Below are 21115 nucleotides of genomic sequence, written 5' to 3' on the forward strand. Positions count from 1 at the left end.
GTTAGCACAGTATTCTCTGCTCCGACTGGTTGCAGCTTCCCCAGAGTCTCAGGGAAAGAAAGGTCTTTCACACACAAGAGAGGATCCAAAACAGCTGTATGAAAAATATATTTGCCATCACCTGCTGCTTGTTTTGCTTTCAGATGGCGATACCAGAGCAGAACCAGTGATCAATGGGCCCTGCTTTGATGATATCCCCCATAATGTACCCCAACACAAAGTTTGGATAATTTACTATGGTGTGTGCTGAATGTAACTGAATTGCTTCCAAGGACGGCCTGAGGCATGTTAACATCCTAAATGTTGAAACATGTTTTCCTTGCATATAGAGGGGAATAATCCCAAGCAGCTGTTTTGCTAGCAAGCCCTGCTGACATCCCATTGCAAGAGCTTGTTGCCCCTGCAATGATTGCTCTGTTGAGAAATGTAATTATTTTTATTTTAAGGTTTCCAGACTGTGAAAGCCGATGCTATCTGAGCTGCTTTCTCTGTCATCAAGGGGTGAGCCTTCCAGCCCTCGACCTCCTGTTGTTAATACCATGAATTCTGTTTAAAAACAAAATAATCCACAAACTCAGCACACGGGGCTATTTTGATATTTTGAAAACGAAATCCCCCTGCGCGGTCACTTGATTATTTTCCAGCCACCACTTTTTTTTCTTCCAAAGGATTGGTTTTTTGTTTTTAGGCTTTCGCTCTGGTGGCCAAAACCGTTGTTTGTTCATCTTCTGGCAGCCGCAGGTGCTCTGCTGAATGCCTTGAAAATGACTGTAATTACTGAGCATTGTTTAAGTAAAATCAGATAAAATCCGCATTGGATCTAGGCTGTAGGATTATCTGCCAGGTTTTTTCCCCCTCTTTTTGACCCAGGAACATGAATCATGTGAACTCGTTTCCTCAATCGCATCAGCATGTAATTATATATAATCTCCACGAAGAATTCCTGACTGGGTCCTGGGGTCTTCTGAGGGCTGGGAAAGCATTTGTGAAAGGTTTCTCGTGTCATTAGTGAATGAATTTCTCACTTGGATGGCTTAACTATGAAGTCTCAGCAGACCCCAGTGTTGTTTGTGATCCAGTAAATCATGCACCTTTTGGAGCATCTCGGCAAGTTGCGCGCCTGGTTGACGCTGTCTGCCTGTCTCTTGATTCCTATTTTTACCCAAGGTCAAAGGGGGTTTTCATCTGTGCCAATGGCTATGTTGACTTATGCTTTTCGCAGTGGGATATCTGAAGATTAGCCTTCAAATCTGGAGTCTCCCACTCAGAACGAGACAGCAGAGACAAGACCTATAAGCCGGCAGAATATGGAACAAATCTCCTGACTGAACAGAGGGGAGGGGGAAAGCTGCCCTCACAAAGCCTTTCTAACCTGCCAAATGGGTGTTGAAGGAGAGGCATGTGGGGGCTGCATGGGGGAATCAATAAAGCAAAAGGTGATGATAAGAAGGATGGGGGAGCAGATCTTACTTGACTGCAGATGTGGGGAGTGCATGGTCCTGCCAGATGGTGCTGGATTCCAACTCCCATCAGGGGACAGGTCCCCCTTCACCTCTGAAAACGTGAGCTTTACAGCAACAATTTTAAGGAGAACAGTCTGTGGGGATGATAAGTTAAATTTTGTCTGACAAAATATCTGGTTCTAAATAATTATTTTAGCTGTGTAATGCATTTTATTCTGCTTTATATATTTTATCTTTTGTAACGGCTTCAGCTAAACAAATAAATAATATTTGTTGTATTTAATTCCCTTCGTCCTTGACCATGCTGACTGGGGTTGATGGGAGCCTAAGAATGTCTGGGTTGCCACAGGTACGCCATTCCTGCTTTATAGTGTTTTTAAAATTTGAAATCCTGAATCAAAAAGCCAGATCCAAAACACCCACATTTTGGCATCCAGCCTCATGTTTCCCACTGTGGCCTTGTGTGAAAAGCCCACGAGGAAAGAGAGTTGTTCCCCAGCAGGGTGTCATGGCGCTGTCAGGAAAAGAATGTCCAGAGTGAGGAATTAACTTGTTATTTCCAAAGGTACACTTACAAGACAGGAAAAGGCATGTCCATCAGTCCTGCTCCTGGGTATGCACCCAATCAGGCAGTTCCATGCAGCAGAGAGGCCCCACCCCCAACTTCGGCTTATGTATATTTCCCACTGAACTGCATGCAAGCAGGTGAAGACTATGCCTACGTGCAACCTGCTTCTGCTCCTCCCACTTCAGTCCTCTTCTGGTCCTGGGAGACTGTGGAGCAGGAGAGGTGGGGGCAGGAAGAGGAGCTGTGCAAGCCCTTGACTTTACCCCAGCCTGACATATCTCTCCTTCCTCTTGCACCTGTTCTTCACTTTCCGATCCTGCAGCTTCTCCTGCCTCTGAATCTTGTCTCCCAGCTGTTACTGATTCCTCCAGTTCACTGATCCCTTTTTCTAAGCCAGTCTTCCAGTGCCCACTCATCAGAATCCAGCCACCCCTCCTCAGTGTCCAGCCAGTTGCTGACAGAGTGGGGAGGGGCAAACTACCTATGGCTATTTAAACAAGGGATTTATTTCAAGTTCACATTAGCAGGACCGGTGCCTTACATTGCCTCTATTGCGGAGTTACTCTGTAGCTCGCACCCTCTTTGTGGTGGAGGTATTCCACTTTTCTGGCTGGCACCCTTCCTCCTCCTCCTCTTCTTCCTCCCTGATTACTAGCAGTTTGTGTCACCCCTCCTCCTCAGTGGCTGAGGAAAGGCCATGGGGTTACTTCCTCAGAGTGATATAGTTTCTGGATGGAACAGCTGAAAGGAAAGCTGTTTAGCTGTAGTTGGGGGAGGGGAATAAGTTACTTTAACCTTGAGAAGAGCAGCTTGGCTCCAATTGCATATATAGCCCCAGCTGCAGCACACAACCTCATTTTGGCCTCAAAGATCTTCTGCCTTTTGCCTCCCCAACTCCTCATCTTTTGAATTTGCAAGCCACGCTGCATTGGTGTGATCCACTTTGGGAAGCAATCATTGCCTGAAAAGCCAGATAAAATGATTGCAAAACAAAGGAAAATAGACAAAGTTACTTGTTTGCAGACCTTCTGTCCCTCTTAACATTTTAATTTTTGCTTGACTCAATGTATTGGAGGATGCTTCATTTTTCCTTCCTTACTGGGCAATGCCTCCTCTAAGACTTAAGTTGACTTAGGAAGGTGGAATCATAGAAGCATAGATTGGAAGTAACCACAAGGGTCATCTAGTTCAACTCCCTGCAATGCAGGAATCTCAATTTAAGCATCTATGACAGGTGACCATCCAACCTCTGCTTAAAAACCTCGAAGGAAGGAGAGTCCACCACCTCCCAAGGGACTCCATTCCACTGTCAAACAGCTCTTAATGTCAGAAAGTTCTTCCTGATGTTTAGATGGAATCTTGTCCCTTGTAGCTTGAAGCCATTGGTTTGGGTCCTACCCTCTGGAACAGGAGAAAACAATCTTGCTCTATCTTCCATGTGGAGCTAACATTTAGTGAAAAAAGATAAAGGGGAAGGGGCATCTGCCTTCCCAGCAGGCATTCTTTGCAAGGTGATATGTTTGCAGCAGACTGCCTTGTCATCTCTCATTCTGCACCTGCACCTGCAGCCTTCCCTTTGTTGTGGCTCTTCCTAAGTGCAGAGCGATTTCCAGTGTCCCCTAACAGGGATGCAATCGCCTGGGGGATTCTCCAGGTGCAGCTCAGCCCTGAACAGCAATGCCGGCTGCCTGCATCTGAGCAGAACGTGGCTCACAGAGAAGGAAAGACTCTGCCAAAAATGCCATTACTATACATTTTTAGTACCGTGGACTTCTTCCCCTGACCCCTCGTCTGGACAAGCCGGCCCCAATTCCTTGGTTGTTTTGGTTTTTGTGGCCTTTTGTCAAAAACAGATTTGCCAGGGAGCCAAGGATATGTAACGTGTTTATTACTACAGGATAAAAAGGGGCCAAACAGATGGAAAACTAAATTCTGGCTACTGCAGACAATGCGACCTGGGAGACGATTGCTGAAGCACAGCTAAAGACAGGATTGCTGTGAACTGTTCCAAATCCACTTGTTCTGGCCCATTATTCTGTCTGCTTGTGGAATCGTCTTCTCTGGGTTTGTAGATGTTGGCAGGGCTGTGTCTTGCTACATTTCTCAGTAGTAGTACTTCATGGCAGAACGCTTCATTCCTCCACTGCAGAGTTCCAGCCGTTTTCACTGCCAGTTTGCAGCGTTTGGATTCAGTCGGCAGCATCCAGACTAAGTGAGTTGCACGTAGTTCCCTTTCAAAATTAAGTGAAGTCATGACTAACATGTCCCATCAATTTCAAATGACCTATGTTCAGCTAAACAGACTGAACCTAATCCAGTAATATTAGCCCTGGGGTGAGGATTGCCAAAGCTTGAAGTTCAAGTGATCATTGGGGGAGAGAATTCAGGGCTTCCAAATGGTGTGTGTTCACTTTTTAAAAAAAGGGTACATGCTGCACTTTGGGGGCCCTTAGCTTTAGCAGCGGTGGTGGCTTCTTCTGGTTTTTATTTGTAACCTTCAATTTGGTTTTACAGCAGAAGCAGCAGCAACAACAACAGAGTTCTGCTCTTGGCAGCCATTAATAACTCCAAATTGAGTCAGGTGCAATGTCAGTTTTAGGGAATCTTGGTGGTAGTAGCAGTGACATTCTTATTTCCTGGGTAAGACTTGTTCTCTTAATTTGTGCTTTTCAGCTACCTAGAGGGCAGGTTCTGACGCCATTGCATCCTCAAGCAACCATCCAGCAGAGCTGTTCCAACTTGCAAATAAGCTTATTGCACCAGACCAGTGGGCAGCTTTGAGTCATTAGAAGCCTGCTGTGATGCTTTTATGAAGCACTTTGAGGATAAAGTGGTTGGACTTGCATAGAATTAGATATCACAGTTATACTAAATCCTCATATATCTCCAGAGCACTGTCTGGTCTGGTTGCTTTGGTTCAGTTTCAATTATTACAGTTTGAGGATGTGGACAAGTTGCTTGCAGGAGTTTGGGCAACCACCTGTTTTTCCACTCATCGTCCATCCAAGGGGGATTGACTGGCCAGCCCAGGGAGTGGTTAATGCCTATTTGTCTTGGCCCTTAAAAAGACAGTGGTACACCCTCTTCTTAAGAGGACCCCTCTGGAGCCAAAAGAGTTAAATAACTACCACCCAGTCACAAATATTCCCTTTTGGGGCAAGATACTTAAGAGGGTGCTGGTGGTCTAACTGCAGGTGTGCCTGGAAGAAAAAGAATTGTCTAGATTTATTTTAATCTGGCTTCGTTCCCATGTTTGGAAGTGGAATGACCCTTGGTTAATTACGGTAGGTTTATCAGGCAAGAGACAGGGGGATGCTACCCTTCTCAGTCTCCTTGACCTCTCAGTGGCTGATAGCAGAGTCTACAGATATTAGTGTATTGAAGCCTTTCAGAAGAAGCAAGTTGTTCCCATATGGCTGAAAGCAGAAGAGGATGAAGGCAGGCAGTCCGCCTGCAGAGATCATTCCACAACTGAAGTACCAGCAATGGCCTGTAAAACGGATTAAAGCTTCAACTTTAAGGGGACAGATTTGAGTTTAATAATTCCTGGCCAATGTTACTAATTCTATGCAAGCGGTTGTTGTGGGTGTTTCTGATTTTCAGGATCTGAAGCATGTGCCTGAATTGCACTGCACTGTATTCTTTCCAAAGCTAGCCTGCCTCCAGGAAGAGGAATAGGTTGGAGGTTCTTACGGGATGGGGAGAAGGTGAACTGTACGAATCTTAAATATTGCAGGACAGTGTAGCTAGCCCCTTTTACTTGCAGTGAACACTAACTCCCTCCACATTTTGAATTCAGCTCGTCAACTCATCTTTGTCTCAAGTCACATAATACAAATACTTCTCTCTAACACACCAACCTCCGGGAAAACATTTGGATGAATGTTATTAATCCCTCTGGTGCCCGAGATGTCTAGGAGATGTCTACAAAACAGCATGCAAATAGCACTTGGAATGGGTAGAATGAGACATTTTCGTCCAAATAACAACGGAAGCCTGTCACGCACCTAAATAAACAGGCATGCATGCCAATGAACACACTCATTTACGGGGATGGGTGGGGGGGAGGGATGAGTGTTAGTGGTAGAGGTTGGAGGCATGCTCTACCAGGATTTGGGGGATAAAATCTTCTTTGGCTCATAAGCCGAAAACATTGCTTTGCTAGGTTCACACGTCAGACGTGGGGCATTTTTATATGTACTCAGTAAAATAAAAAAATAAAATAAAAAGATGGTGACATGAGGTCAAATTGTTCCAGAATCCAGACACTGGAGAAGACGAAAAGGGGATAGGGATCAACAGCCTATACTGATACTGATCAAGATCATTTTCAGTTCATGCAGAAGGGAATACAGTGGTACCTTGGGTTAAGAACTTAAGTCGTTCTGGAGGTCCGTTCTTAACCTGAAACTGTTCTTAACCTGAAGCACCACTTTAGCTAATGGGGCCTCCCGCTGCCACCGCGCTGCCAGAGCACGATATCTGTTCTCATCTTGAAGCAAAGTTCTTAACCCGAGGTACTATTTCTGGGTTAGCGGAGCCTGTAACCTGAAGCATCTGTAACCTGAAGCGTCTGTAACCCGAGGTACCACTGTATGTTTCCAAGCATATTGCTTAAAGGCAGCCTGCTTTGCCACCTGAGGCGAAACAGGAATGGGCTGCCCACTGCCTGGCTGTTGCATCCTGCCCATCCCACTTCCACCACAGCTGGAATGCCTCCCTCTCAGTGAACTCAGTGAGAGAGGGGCATTCCAGTGGCAGTGCTGCCTCTTGTGCTTCTGCTGCCTGAGGCACCTGCTTCACCCCGTCACATGGGTGGGCTGGCTCAGATGTTGCTTTTCCATCACTTTGGAAATCAGCAGAAACACCTGTGGTCACAAGGGTGAATAAATTGCTGAGAGAGCCCTTCATGAAAAAACTCCCCTATCTCACAGCCTCAGGCTGAAATGTCGGTAGCATTGGCCACGTTGATGCAGGTTGCCATAGATTAGGCTGAGTAAGTGTGAAGGTCTCTTAGGCTGCATTCACACAACAACCTGAAAGCTATTGTTGCCAATGAGCACCCACATTCATCTCCTATCTCACAATTATTCTCTTCGTCAAGCAGGGTGTGCATGTTTCTGTAGTGTTTAAGAAACTTGACTGACCAGAGACCACAAGAAAACTTAAAGAACAAATGCATAATCATGGTTTAATACTTGTGAACAAAATGGAATTTCAGCAGGTTGTAGATTGCAAGCTACATCTGCTGGAATCTCCTATTCTGCACAACCATTCAAGGTACAGGAGCCCTGGCCACTCTAATCGGAAAGCTAGGGCTGCCATATGTCTGAAAATCCCAGACATTGCCAGCGTTTGGCATCCGAAAATGGCGTCCGGGAAGCTTTTCGGCAGCTTTTCATCTCTGAATCACAGCTTCCTCCTAGGACTGTTTCTCTTCCTGAAGAAGTCAACCTCAACATAACAAATAAGCTGAAAATGGACATCTTCAGTTAGCCACTAAAACTGTGAATGCAATTCACATGAATTCTACACTCTTAGAAGGTCTCTAGATAATGCTGCTGGGAGTGATACAATTTCCCAGCTTAGCTGTAGCCTTCTATGCATCCTACAACTGCATATGATACAGTTGTACTGATTTAATTTTCACACTCTTGGCGATAGGGAGAGAAAGATCTGTCACTTTCTGTTCTCTCAGTCTCTCATTTTTGCAGCCTTAAATTCACTTCTCTGCATTTTGTGGCAATATTATTTTTTTAAAAAAATCCTTATGAAAATGCACCAACATTCTATTAACACATTTTATATGCAAGTTTGACTAATTTTTGCAAGCAACTTTCCCCAATTTTGTATGCTATTTTCATTAGTATCTTAATATGTGTACTTCTGTAAATACTGTTTAGAGAACTTCACCACAAAATTCAGGTCAGGTAAGTGTGGATTTTGAGTGTAACCATGTTTTGGTGAGCATATTGTTTCTGAAAAAGTGAATTTGATAGTTTTTGGCTTTAAACATGCATTGTGCACTGAAATTAATTTCTCATCCATCCTTAGTTGACGACATATGCAAACACTCTTAATCTCACTGATCTCAGAAACTTCTAAATTGTGTAGGATAAAGAGCTACATTCACACATAGAACACATACTATGAACTAATCACTGTTTGCTGTACTGAACTTCATATATAATATTCAACACTCACCCGTTTAATCTAGGCTACCATAATATTACAGCCAAGCAAACAGATTGAACTCTGGTAGGGCTGCCTGCATGAGGTATTAGGGGAGTTAAAATCCCTTGGAGACAAATTTAAAAATCATCAATTATGTTAAACACTCTCCCATTTTCAGGCATACGTGCAAGGAAGTGTGATCCGTTCAAGCAGCTGTGGCCTGAGTTAAGGCCTCCCCCGCCCTCCAATCACTCACTATATAGCACCTGCACTTTAAACACTTTCCCCCTCCTGTGGATCTTTACTTCCAGACTTATAGTCCCCTAGCTGGATGTTCTGGACTGCATTTGCTAGCTGCTACTGACTCTACATATTTATATGCTCCAAATCCTTTTAAGTCTGACTGCAGCTTTGCTGAAATCTTGCTGAGTCTAAATTGAAAACTTGGAAGCTCTACTCTGCAAGCTGGCTATTTCACTGCAGAAATCAAACACAGGGGGCTTTTGCCCTGATTCATATAATACTAATCTTGAAATATGTTTTCTTAGGCTTGCTTTCCTTAAGCAGGGGTTTTTCACTTTTGAACTGACCTCTGTGTTTGTCTCTTTAATAAACATTTCTCCTGTACTAATAGCTGCATGCAATGAACATCTTCACTTGTTGGATTTCTGCATATCAAACCTCTGTTAAAGGCTCAGAGGTGCAGGTCAGGCAATTCCTAAACTCCCCCCCCCCCCGCCATCTACTGCCATTTGGCAACTCAGACTTCAACTCAGATATCATTAAATAGAGCACTGGTTTTAACTTCCTTGTATGAACTCTGGTGGTCTTCTAAAATAGTGTATAAATGAAATTGTGACTTCATATCAGTCACAGTGCTTGGTAGGATGATAGTCTTTTAAATTTTCAGCTACCCCTGCTGTCAGAACCCATGGGCCAGCAATGCTAGACAATTCTTCAACAAGATTTTTAACTGTGTATCTGAAATATTCACAATGAATTTTGCTGAGAAATAAAAAAAGAAAAACAAGGTGCAATATGAGATCCTTGGAACTATCCCCACTCGACCATGAAGCTCACTGGGTGACTGTCACTGCCTCTATGCCAAACCTTGTTTTTTTTAAAAAATGGGTCCAGTAGACCCAATTTGAGTTGCACAACTAAAATTGATTATTTTAAAAAATAAAAAAAAAATGTTGTAAAGGTTGTTGTAAGCAACGCCATTGAAGAAGATAACAGTGGTAACCCAGACATCATCAACCATCAACCTTTATTACGGTCCAGAGACCCAACAAATCGTTACAAAGCAATACACAATTCATACAGCCTACCTCCAGGTTAAACAAGCATTTTGTTCAGAATATAGGGATCATTGGTTCTTGCAACCACCAATAAAAACTTTGCCACTGCTAATGTTCTAGTGTTTGTCTGGTCTTCCAATAGGAACCTGACATAGTGAGCCTCTGATTTTCCCGGGAAAGGTACCAGCAAGGGTAATATCAGTTCAGCCCTGGCTTGCTCATATTTTGCACAGTGCAACAAAATATGTTTTACGGAATAGATGTCTTGAGCACACGAGCAAAGTCTGTCCTGGTAGACATCATTGCTGGTTGTGAAGGAGCCCTCACAACAGTTCAGGTTTCAGGGCCCCCCAAAAGTAGGTCTGTCACTGTATGCCACCTTGAGCTCCTGGGAGAAAAAGGTGGGATACAAATGCAACAAACAAACATACCGCTAGATTTTGCAGCAGAAAATCAAGATTGCCCTAGTTCTGTGAGAACCCATGTTGCATTTAGCATGTTAAAATCCCATTCAACTTTGAAGATCACAAGCCAACCTTAGGACAGTCATTACCTTGCGGCCTATCCTACCTCACAAGGCACTTGTGAGGTAGATAAGATGGAGGGTGGGAAACCCTCTATATCAATGTTATCAAAGTTAAAAATGTTCTGTTGTGGAGTAAGCCAAAATGTGAAATGAGGTGACCATGTGCTATCAGAAAGATTAAAATCCCACATGAATCATGCACTAGTCGTCTCCTTGCATTATATCTTATCTGAATAAACATTTCCTGTTCTGCTGGAGTTCTCAGACTTTTCGGGAGGTCTCTAACAATTCATTCTGGATAGTGTACACAGAAGGGGAGATTTATGATTATTGTGGATGCAAGGTTGGAGATCGCTTTAACCTCAATTAAACAATAGGTACAGTAAATAGCGTAACAAAAGGGGAAGACCCCCAAATAATATTTGGAACCAGGCAAGAGTGAAATGAAGTGCAGTTCTGCATACATGCGTACAATAAAATGGTAAGATGTGAGGCTGCCTTGAGGGCCTTTGGTGTGTTTTTTTTCTTCCAAATTTTCTTTATAATTCACATTTCATTGAATATAACCACAAATTCAAAAATTAACTTTCCTTTCCCCCTTCCATGGTTCTATTTATCTATCCATTAAGACTGTATATTCTAATTCCTCCTTTTATTTAAAAAAATCCCTTCCCTCTATAGTTTTAATTATTTAAACTGCTGAATTTAAATTAATCCTGCTAACACTTTATCCTGCTTGACATAATCCTTCATATATTCTGCAAACATTTCTCACTCTTCCTTAAAAAACTCAGTCTTCCTGATTTCTTATTCTATTAGTTAAATTTGCCAATTCTACATATTTAATTGATTTTATCTGCCACTCCTCCTTTCTTGGAATCATTCTCTTTCCATTTCTCAGCATAGACTATTCGGGCTGCTGTAATTGCGTAAAGAAATAAATTATTTTGGTCTGTAGGGACTTCATAATAAGAAGCTTTCTGATCTTTTTATAAAAGTTAATTATATATCATCTCCCAGAATTCCTTCACATTTTTACATGTACACTTCATATGGTAAAAAGTACACTCCATTTCTTGACACTTTCAACAAGTACTTGACTCTGATTTATACATTTTTGCTAATTTACTTGGCGTAAATTTATCAGCTGCCTCGAGGGCCTTTGTAAGGCCATGTGGAAGGATCTAAATGAAGTAAAATAATAGAATCATAGAACTGTAGAGTTGGAAGGGAACCTGAAGGGAACCTAGCCCAATATCGTATTGCAGAATACACCTACACAAAAAACCAGACTAAATGAGTTGCCTGTCATCTCCTCTGGCTCTTTTCCTCTGTTGATTTTTCTCTCAATATCTTCACCAATTCTCTCCTAAATTTCCTCAGAAAAACCAAAATCCCTCCCACCCATCATGGGTGGGCCAATATAAATATAAATATGAAATAAAAAGTATAAAATATGGAATAAAATAAAGCTGTGCTCTAGGCATCTTGCAGTAGGCTACACTTGACAGGATTGGAAAATACTGGGGGGGAAATGAACTCTTTTAATTATTCAGCACAGCAGCTATTGAAGCATAATAACTATTCCATGTTAAGTGACCTTAAGAGCACATTCTGGAGTAGTTTTCAGTACTACTGAGGTACACCCTTAGGTGAACAGCAGGCAGACACCTTATGTAGCACCCTGCTTGTGGTTAACGCTTAGCTGGAATGAAATATTCAACGCAGCAATAGAGAAATTAAAATAATAATTTATTTGTCAGACAAATAAATGTGAGGCACAGTGGTATATGGTTACCAAGCTCTGGCCTGCCCTCCTGTCATTATGGCCAGCACTTATATTCCCTCAGCTCAGCCCCCTTGCTCCTCCTTTGGCTGCCTCTGTCCAATCAGCCTGGTTAAAATTCCTATTGGCTGTTCGCTAGAACCAATCATAAAAGATACACCCATTTCCTATTACCTTTTATGGGAGACAAAGAGCTATATTTCCTTCTATTTATAATTGGCAAACAGCCATTAACCTCTACAAGGCACCTTAATTACCAGATAACCTTTTGCCCTAGACTAGGCGCCTTAACTAACATTTCATCTTTTGCCCTATTGCCCTATTCACTCCAAAACAGATCTTTTGTTCATCTTCCCACACATTATCAATGAAAGATCTCCTTCTTTGGAGGTCATTAAGCAGAGACTTGACAACCATATGTCAGGAGTGCTCCGATGGCGTCTCTCTGTCTGGCAGGGGTCCGGACCCAATGGCCCTCATGGTCTATTCCAACTCTTCTATGATTCTATGATTCTTACTTTCTAAATCCTTTGCATAATTACATTTAAGCCAATATATTTCATACATATATAGATTTTTTAGAAGAAAGGGAACTTAGTAAAAGCTAAGCTAAGTTTTCTAAATTCTCTGAAGCTTTAAAGCAGCTCCAAAGAGAGAGAGGCCTCTTCCTTAGCCAGCTCTGTTTGTATTAGCTCTTGCTTTTTTTTAACCTTAGGAAGATGTAGCTCAAGTTTAATGGGAGGCACAGTGTTTTTGCAACCTTGATTGATTGTATTCTATCATTTGTATGGTCAGTGTGACCTTTTGCTCCCAGCCTGTTTTATGACCGCAATAAACCAAAGGGGCCTCTGACAAAGACCTTGCCTGTTGGTTTCCCATCTCGAAAGAAACATGTGAATTTAAGCTCATTTTTTTTGGAATACAGGAATCTGATCAAAATATAAGCCTTGATTAAAAATGCAGGCTATGATCAGATGCCTCATTCCCCCCTTTCAAGCTCAAGGACCTTCCCAAGTGTCCTTGATAGCTTGACCTTCATCATATTCCTGAGGTAAAGCTCTGTATAGGGCCATGATATGAGGTAGAGTTTCATTTGAAATCATCTTGCTAATTGTACTTCTAAAACATGAAATGATACATGGCACCATACACAAAACCATTACTACTACCGTCAAGAAAAACAAGCAAGACAATAGTATCCCTTTGAGTCCTGCGACATTTGGTAACCAGTTGGTGAGCCATCCCATATCCCATCCTTCCCATGTTTGTACTGGGACATGTGCTATATTCTCCATCTTTGTGGCCAACACACGGATCGCCTCACCATTATCAGAAATGTTAAAGCAACAGGCATTCCCTGTCAAGTTCAAGACTCCACATAGGCCTCCCTGCCTGGCAAGTACATAATCCATTCCCATTTTCAGCTGCAAAATGGCGGCTCTACTTTCATCCAACTGTTGTGCAATAAGTCTCAAACTCTGGGCCGTTGCATTGGTTACAAGTTCCACTACTGCTTGCAATCGAATTATTCTGTTTAGATTATAAATAGGATCTCGAGCCCCTTGTATGAGCTCATCAGGATTCCAGGAGGCAGGTTCATAATAGGCTATAATGCGCTCTGGTGGCCAATCATCAGTATCGCTCCAACTTTGGGTACTTCCTCCTGCTATATGAGAAATATCAGCGTTTCTTCGTGTACGCTTGGCCGAACTAGTGGGCATAATCCACATTGGTGGTAATACCCATCCCAGGAAACAAGTCCCACTCCATTTGGAAGGGAGTTTCTTGTATGCCCATTCTCCACATATCCACCACAACCATCGGGTCTGAGGTCTTTGGTACGTGGAGTGCATAAGGCGAAATATCAAAAGGGGCATAGAGCTCACAGTGCAGTATGTTAGATTGCCTTTTTCTGTCATAGTTATGTTCCACACCATTTTCCATGCATGAATAAAAGGAGGTGCACAGGGCAAGGTATTCCGAGTTCGATAGGTAGTACCGTTTGCCCAGGTTTGACTATTCTTAATATAATCCCAAGTATAGTGGCAATGAGAAGAGCCTATCATGGTAGAATCAGCTGCCTCTGATGATTTATGTACACAGAATTCCCCTTGTACAGGTATAACTCGTATTGGTTTAGTTGAGTTCCATCCGGGGAAATTCTGTACTTCTGTTTGGTGTGGCATTTCGCTTACCATACCAATGGCATTTAATGGTATTGGTAATAAGGGCATACCTCCCTCTGAATCATCTGGCCCAAGAGAGCAAACAAGGCAATTGGTCCTATTTGTAACATTGGCTACCATCTCAGCTAAGCCTACCCACATATTGTGGTTTTGACTGAATCCATATTTAGCAAATTTGCTCAAATTCAAGGACCCTTCCCCTTCCCAAGGGATCAGGATTAATAATAAAATCATGTTGATGTCTAGTATATGCATTCCTTCCACAAAAGATTACCTTATTGTGATAACAAAAAAATATTAGTCCCAATATAATTCCTCCAGTGACAGAAATGGGGAACCACCAAGACCAAAACATATGTCCCAAGGATCCCCAATGAGTAATATCTCTGATAATTGTTCCACAGGGGGGGGGCAGTCAATCAATTGTATAAGAGAATCTTCCCGTTCACAATCGCTGGTTCAGATGCTCCTCAAGCTTCAGGCGTGCGCAGGTCAGCCAGCTTCCAGGTTGTGGCTGCAGCAGGCCGGTCGTCTAATGTTGCCCGTGACCTAGCCCGTTCCCCGTAGGGCTAGATACAGGGGTTTTTGGAGAGAGTCAGTTTTAAACGATTAGAGGGGTCACCTTTGCACGTCCAACTGCCTTCGGACTTCTTCAAACGGGAGTGATGAATCCAGGGGGTCACCTCAGCTACCTTCACCGCTGTTGGAGTAGAGAGCAAGACGGTGTAAGGTCCACGCCACTTAGGTGCAAGTGGATCGCGTTTCCACTCTTTCACCCATACGCTATCGCCAGCCTGGAACTGATGAATCGGCTCGGCAATGCTGCACGGCGTGCGCTCGAGGGCCCACCTGTTAAGAGAAACAAAAACACGGGAGAGAGATTGCACTTGTCCCTGTGTCACATAGTCTCCTATTTGTTTGAGGTCAGCTGGAATATCCTGAACAAAGGAGGGCGGCCTCCCATACAGGAGCTCAAAAGGTGACAACTTAAGTCTTTTTGTGGGTGCGCACCGAACACGAAACAGTGTTATGGGTAACACATCTACCCATCCCAATCCTGTTTCCTGGGTTAATTTTGCCAATTGGGTTTTCAGAGTCCGATTCATTCTTTCAGTTTTCCCTGAACTCTGAGGCCTATATGCTGCATGCAGTCTCCATTTCACTTGTAGGACTCGACATACTTCTTGTACTACTTGATCAATGAACGCTGGCCCATTATCACTTCCAATGCATCTAGGTAATCCAAACCTTGGGATCAATTCGGTGAGGAGTCTCTTAGTTACCTCTCGTGCCTTTTCAGTTCTGGTGGGAAAAGCTTCAACCCATCCAGTAAGAGTATCTACAAACACAAGGAGATACTTGAATCCCTTAGAAGGGACCAGCTCTGTGAAGTCCACAATTAGGCTTTCCATGGGGACGTATCCCACATGTTGGATTCCAGGAGGTTGTACCGGTCCCTGCCTGGGATTGTTTTTAGCACAAAGAACACATTTCTGGGAAATGCAAGTTGCTAATTGTGATAGGTTAATAATATACAACTTCCGACTGAGACTCTCTCTGGTTGCAGTACCGCCAAGGTGAGTAGATTCATGATAATTTCTTACAATTGTGCCTGCTAAGTGATGAGGTACATAAATCCTATTGTCTGGCAGGATCATCCAACCGTCCTTCACAATCGCCCCTTCCTGTTCAGCCCACTTCCTCTCTTCTGGGGTATAGTGAGGTTTAACTTCTTCTGGAACTACCTCTGGTATGAGGGCTGCTATAAATCCTCCCACAGGCTTTTGGGCTGCCTCTCGGGCTGCTTTGTCAGCAGCATGATTTCCTCTGGTTATTGGATCCCTTCCACGTCCATGACCTTTGCAGTGCATTACAGCAATCTGTTCTGGAGCCCATACTGCTTCCAACAGGATTTCTACTTCAGGTCCATATTTCAAGGCCTTCCCGTGGGCTCCGATTAGACCTCTTTCTTTCCATAGAGCTCCATGTGCATGCAGGGTTAAGAAGGCATATTTAGAATCAGTATAGATGTTTGCCTTACATCCGGCTGCCAATTGCAGAGCTCTAGTTAAACCTATAAGTTCAGCTTTTTGTGCTGAGGTGCCAGCAGGCAAAGCTTCAGCTTCCACAACTTCCTCATTGGTGACCACAGCATATCCTGCTCGTCTGGCACCCTCATGCAGGTAACTGCTACCATCAGTATAATATACAACATCTGGATTTTTCAATGGTTCATCTTTCAGATCGGGTCTACTGGAATAAACTTCATCCATTATTTGGAGACAATCATGTGATTCTTCATCATCTACCTCTGGTAGGGGCAGCAAAGTTGCTGGATTGAGCATATTCACTACTCGTAGATGAATCCTGGGATTTTCACACAATAGGCCTTGGTATCTAGCCATCCTTGGGTTTGTTAGCCAATAACTACCCTTATATTCCATAAGTGTCAGAACAGCATGAGGTACATTCACATACATTGTCTGGCCAAAGGTAAATTTATCAGCTTCTTTGACAAGGCTTGCAGTGGCCGCTACTGCCCTTAGGCATGGAGGCCATCCTTTTGCTACTGAGTCCAATTGTTTTGACAAATAAGCTACTGGACGGTTCCAACTTCCTAATCTCTGGGTCAGGACTGCCGCTGCAATCCCATTCTGTTCATGTACATACAGCTGAAAGGGTTTTTCCGAATTAGGCAGTCCAAGGGCTGGGGCCTCCATAAGTCGTTGTTTGATAGCTAAAAAGGCTTGTTGCTGCTCAGGTCCCCATACGAATGGGTCCTTTTCTGCACCTCGAGTGCTTTCATGTAAGGGCTTGGCCAGACTGCTGAAATCAGGTATCCATAGTCTACAAAACCCTGCTGTTCCCAGGAATCCTCTGAGTTGTTTCCTTGTGGTAGGTTCCTTAATAAGGCAAATAGCTTCTTTCCTCTCTGGTCTCAATGCTCGTTGTTGGTGTGAGATGTCAAAGCCCAAATATTTGACCTTTTCTAAACATAACTGTGCCTTTTTCTGGGAAACTCGGTAGCCAGCTTCCCAGAGCAAGTGGAGCAGTTCCTCTGTCCCTTCTTTACAGGTATCAAAATCCTTTGCCGCTAGTATAAGGTCATCTACATATTGCAGAACCACCTTTTCTCCAGGTATTGAGGGGTAACTTGTTAAATCTTTCGCCAAGGCAGTACCAAATAAAGTTGGGGAATTTTTGAATCCCTGGGGCAATCTTGTCCAGGTTAGCTGGCCTTTTGTTCCTGTCAAAGGGTCTTCCCACTGGAAGGCAAATATAGGTTGGCTCTGTGGTGCCAGCCGGCAACAGAAGAATGCATCTTTCAAGTCCAATACAGTAAAAAATGTTGCTTCTGGTGGGATCAAACTCAGCAGGGTATATGGGTTTGGTACATTTGGGTGCAAGGTCTCGATAGCCTGGTTTACGAGCCTCAAGTCCTGTACTGGCCTGTATTCATCTGTCCCAGGTTTCCGAACAGGCAAAAGGGGTGTGTTCCATTCTGATTGGCAGGGCTTAAGCAGACCATATTTTAATAGGCGGTCCAAATGTTTCTGGATGCCCTCTGCTGCTCGCCGGGGTAAAGGATATTGCTTTACAGATACAGGGGTAGCCATAGGTTTTAGGGTTACTACAATTGGAGCTATATTCTTAGCCATTCCTGGTGGGCTATTTTCGGCCCATACTCCTGGTGGCACCTGTAGGGTTTGGAGGAGCTTGTTTAATCCTGTATCCAATGTGGGTTGGACTTGCAGGGCTGACATTAGGCGCCATGATTGTTCCTTAGGTACTGAGAGGGTAATTATTCCTGCTGCCTTTGATGGCAGTTTCATTTCTGGACCTTGAGGAGTGAAGGTGATTTGGGCCTGCAATTTGGACAGCATATCTCTACCTAAGAGAGGTATTGGACACTCAGGTATATACAAAAACTGATGGGTTAAACGATGTCCCCCAATCTGGCATTCCAAAGGTTGAAGGAAAGACCTCTTAGCTGACTGACCAGTGGCACTTTTAATGACTACACTTTTGGATGCCTTTTTCTGCAATAGTTCTGGGAGTACTGAGTATTCAGCCCCAGTATCAATCATAAAGTCTATTAAATGGCTCCCTAATTGAATCGTGACCGTGGGCTCCTGGAAGCCTAACTTTATGGAGTCCGGTCGTTCCTAGTCTTGGGTAAAATCCTCCTCTGCCAGTCCAATGAAATTGTCTCTACTCTGTCCTTGTCCAGGTCTCTGATATCTTCCATTTCGGATCATTCCCCGTCCCCGTCCCTGGTTTCTTGGGCCGGAGCCTGGGCCTGGGCCTGGGCCTGGGCGTACTTCTTCCAACCTCAGGGGTTCAGGACACTCCCGCTTGCAATGACCCTCCTTCTTGCAATTCGCACATTGATTCCTTCCCAGTGGTGGATTCCTTCCCCGCCCTCTCCCTCCGTTTAAAGGGCGGTAGTCTTGCTTCACTGCTGTGGCTAGCATCACCATCTTTTCCTTCTGCCACTTCTTCTTCTCTTGTTTCTCAGCCTCATCCCTATTCCGATAAACTCGGCGTGCAATGGCCATAATTTGGCTCATCAGCATCCCTTCCCATCCTTCTGATTTCTGAATTTTCTTACGAATGTCAGAAGCACACTGGGCCACAAATGTAGCAGTAATCATTCTGCTGTTTTCAGGGGCTTCAGGGTCAAAAGGAGTCCATATACGATAGGCTTCCTGCAGCCTCTCTAAAAAATCTCCCGGACTCTCATTTGGTTTCTGTTCTACTTCTGAGACTTTAGACATATTAGTGGGCTTCTGGCATGCCCTGCGGATACCTTGCACAAGCGTCTGGCGGTAGGTGGTAAGCCTGGCCAGGTGAATTGCATTGTTTGGATCCCAATTAGGATCTTCCAAAGGAAAGTTATCCTGGAGATGACGGTCAATATTAAAAATATTTCCCACTCTGGCCTGCTCACGCAAATATATCTGTGCCTTTTCAATTATGTCTCTTCTTTCCTCAGTGGTGAACAGAGTATTCAGGAGTTGGCGGCAATCTGTCCAAGTAGGACTATGAGTATTTACTATTGAAGTCACCAAGTCCATCATAGCCTGAGGTTTTTCTGCGAAAGATGGGGTGTGTGTTTTCCAATTCATCAGATCCGTAGTTGTGAATGGAATGTACTGGAGGGTCGAAGTTCGAGGTGGCCGTGGTCCGGGTTGCCCGTTAACCAGCACAGGCTCCTCAAGTGCATCAAATACTCTTCTAAGAGGGGCTACTACGTGACCTTTCTCTTCGCTTTGCTCTAGGGGCCTCAAATCATAGGGGATGGTATCTGTCCCAAGGCGTTCTTTTAGCAGCTTTATACGCCTGGCTGTATTGCTTGCTGACCGATCAAGGTCTTCCTGTAACTTCTGTAATAGTTCTCTAGGATTTGGATGTACAGGGGTTTGGGGTGGGCAATTGGTTGTTCCACTAAAGGAGACTGTAGATGGAGTTCTACTGGGACTCACAGGTGGAATAACCACTTCTGCTTGGGCTTTATTATAGGACTCCAATGCCTCCTGAAGATATTTATCATAATCTATCAAGGAATCAAGTTCTGTGACTCCACCCCCATTATTCGTTCCACTTTCTTGCCTTGGGGTTACAACTGGTGGAGTATTTGGATTAGGCTCCCTTCGATGTGGAGCATAGGGTGGAGGTGGAAGCACCTCTTCCTCTGGTCCCTCAAAAATGGGCTTGAGTTTATTTGGCAAGATTCCTTTCCTAGCTTCGGCTTTTACAGCCAATAATTTGCATCGTTGGACTTTGCATTCCCTTATCCATGGAGGATTTTTATTTAATGTGCTCAGCCAAGAATCTATATATGAAAATTGTTCTGGGCACCCTCCCGTTTCTTTGGCGATATTAGTCCAAAGTTTGCTTACTAAATTTATATCAAAAGTTCCCTGAGATGGCCATTCAGTATTTTGTTTCGGCCACTCTAATTCACATAACGTTCTCAAGCGCTCTGGCGTCATTTTGACTCCATATGCCCCTGAGAAGGCTTTCTTAAAATTATTTAACATACATTCAAGAGGTGTATTTTCCCCCTTTGAACCCCCAACTCCCATTGTATGGCCCTGTGAAGTATCCACTCAGTCACTCACACACTCGCTTCGTGGGGTTCCTTGCCCAGTGAAGTCGCCTTACTGGGAAACGAAGTACTACCCACTCCACACTCAGGTCAGCTACAGATTGTACTTTCTCACACATACAATGCGCTGGATACTTCACCACACTCTACTTCCCAACCTTTCCCTTTTCCTCCACCAGACCACCGTCTGATGTACCCAACCACCTAGCGTACTCAGTTTCCCCCTTACTGAGACGCAGAAGTTTGATCAAGACTTCTCTTCCTCCCAATTAATTGGAGGGCCAAAACCCCTTTGTGCACTTACCCTTAGCGGATCCCTCTTTATTTCTCTGGTTCCCCCCGGTCCGTCGCCGTCGGTGAGCAGGGTATCAGACAGACGAGACTTCTGCGTTCCCCTGGAAAAATGTTCCAGTGCGCGCTGGGTAAGCAGTTAGTGGTCCTCCCTCTTGTACCCTGCCCAGTAAGGCGAAGGGGCTGCGTTCCAGCAGACCACTTATCCGAGTCACAGAGGCACCATAAAATGTAGCACCCTGCTTGTGGTTAACGCTTAGCTGGAATGAAATATTCAACGCAGCAATAGAGAAATTAAAATAATAATTTATTTGTCAGACAAATAAATGTGAGGCACAGTGGTATATGGTTACCAAGCTCTGGCCTGCCCTCCTGTCATTATGGCCAGCACTTATATTCCCTCAGCTCAGCCCCCTTGCTCCTCCTTTGGCTGCCTCTGTCCAATCAGCCTGGTTAAAATTCCTATTGGCTGTTCGCTAGAACCAATCATAAAAGATACACCCATTTCCTATTACCTTTTATGGGAGACAAAGAGCTATATTTCCTTCTATTTATAATTGGCAAACAGCCATTAACCTCTACAAGGCACCTTAATTACCAGATAACCTTTTGCCCTAGACTAGGCGCCTTAACTAACATTTCATCTTTTGCCCTATTGCCCTATTCACTCCAAAACAGATCTTTTGTTCATCTTCCCACACATTATCA

General features: G+C 43.9%; 1 long non-coding RNA gene across 1 annotated transcript in view; it reads right to left on the minus strand.

Moving 5' to 3' along the window:
- LOC310744505 overlaps nucleotides 1-21115 on the minus strand; it is a 57429-nt gene that overhangs the window by 2576 nt on the left and 33738 nt on the right. The window lies entirely within an intron of this gene.

The sequence above is a fragment of the Podarcis filfolensis genome, assembly GCF_964270895.1.
Source record: "Podarcis filfolensis genome assembly, chromosome: 11".
In the NCBI taxonomy this organism is placed as follows: domain Eukaryota; kingdom Metazoa; phylum Chordata; class Lepidosauria; order Squamata; family Lacertidae; genus Podarcis; species Podarcis filfolensis.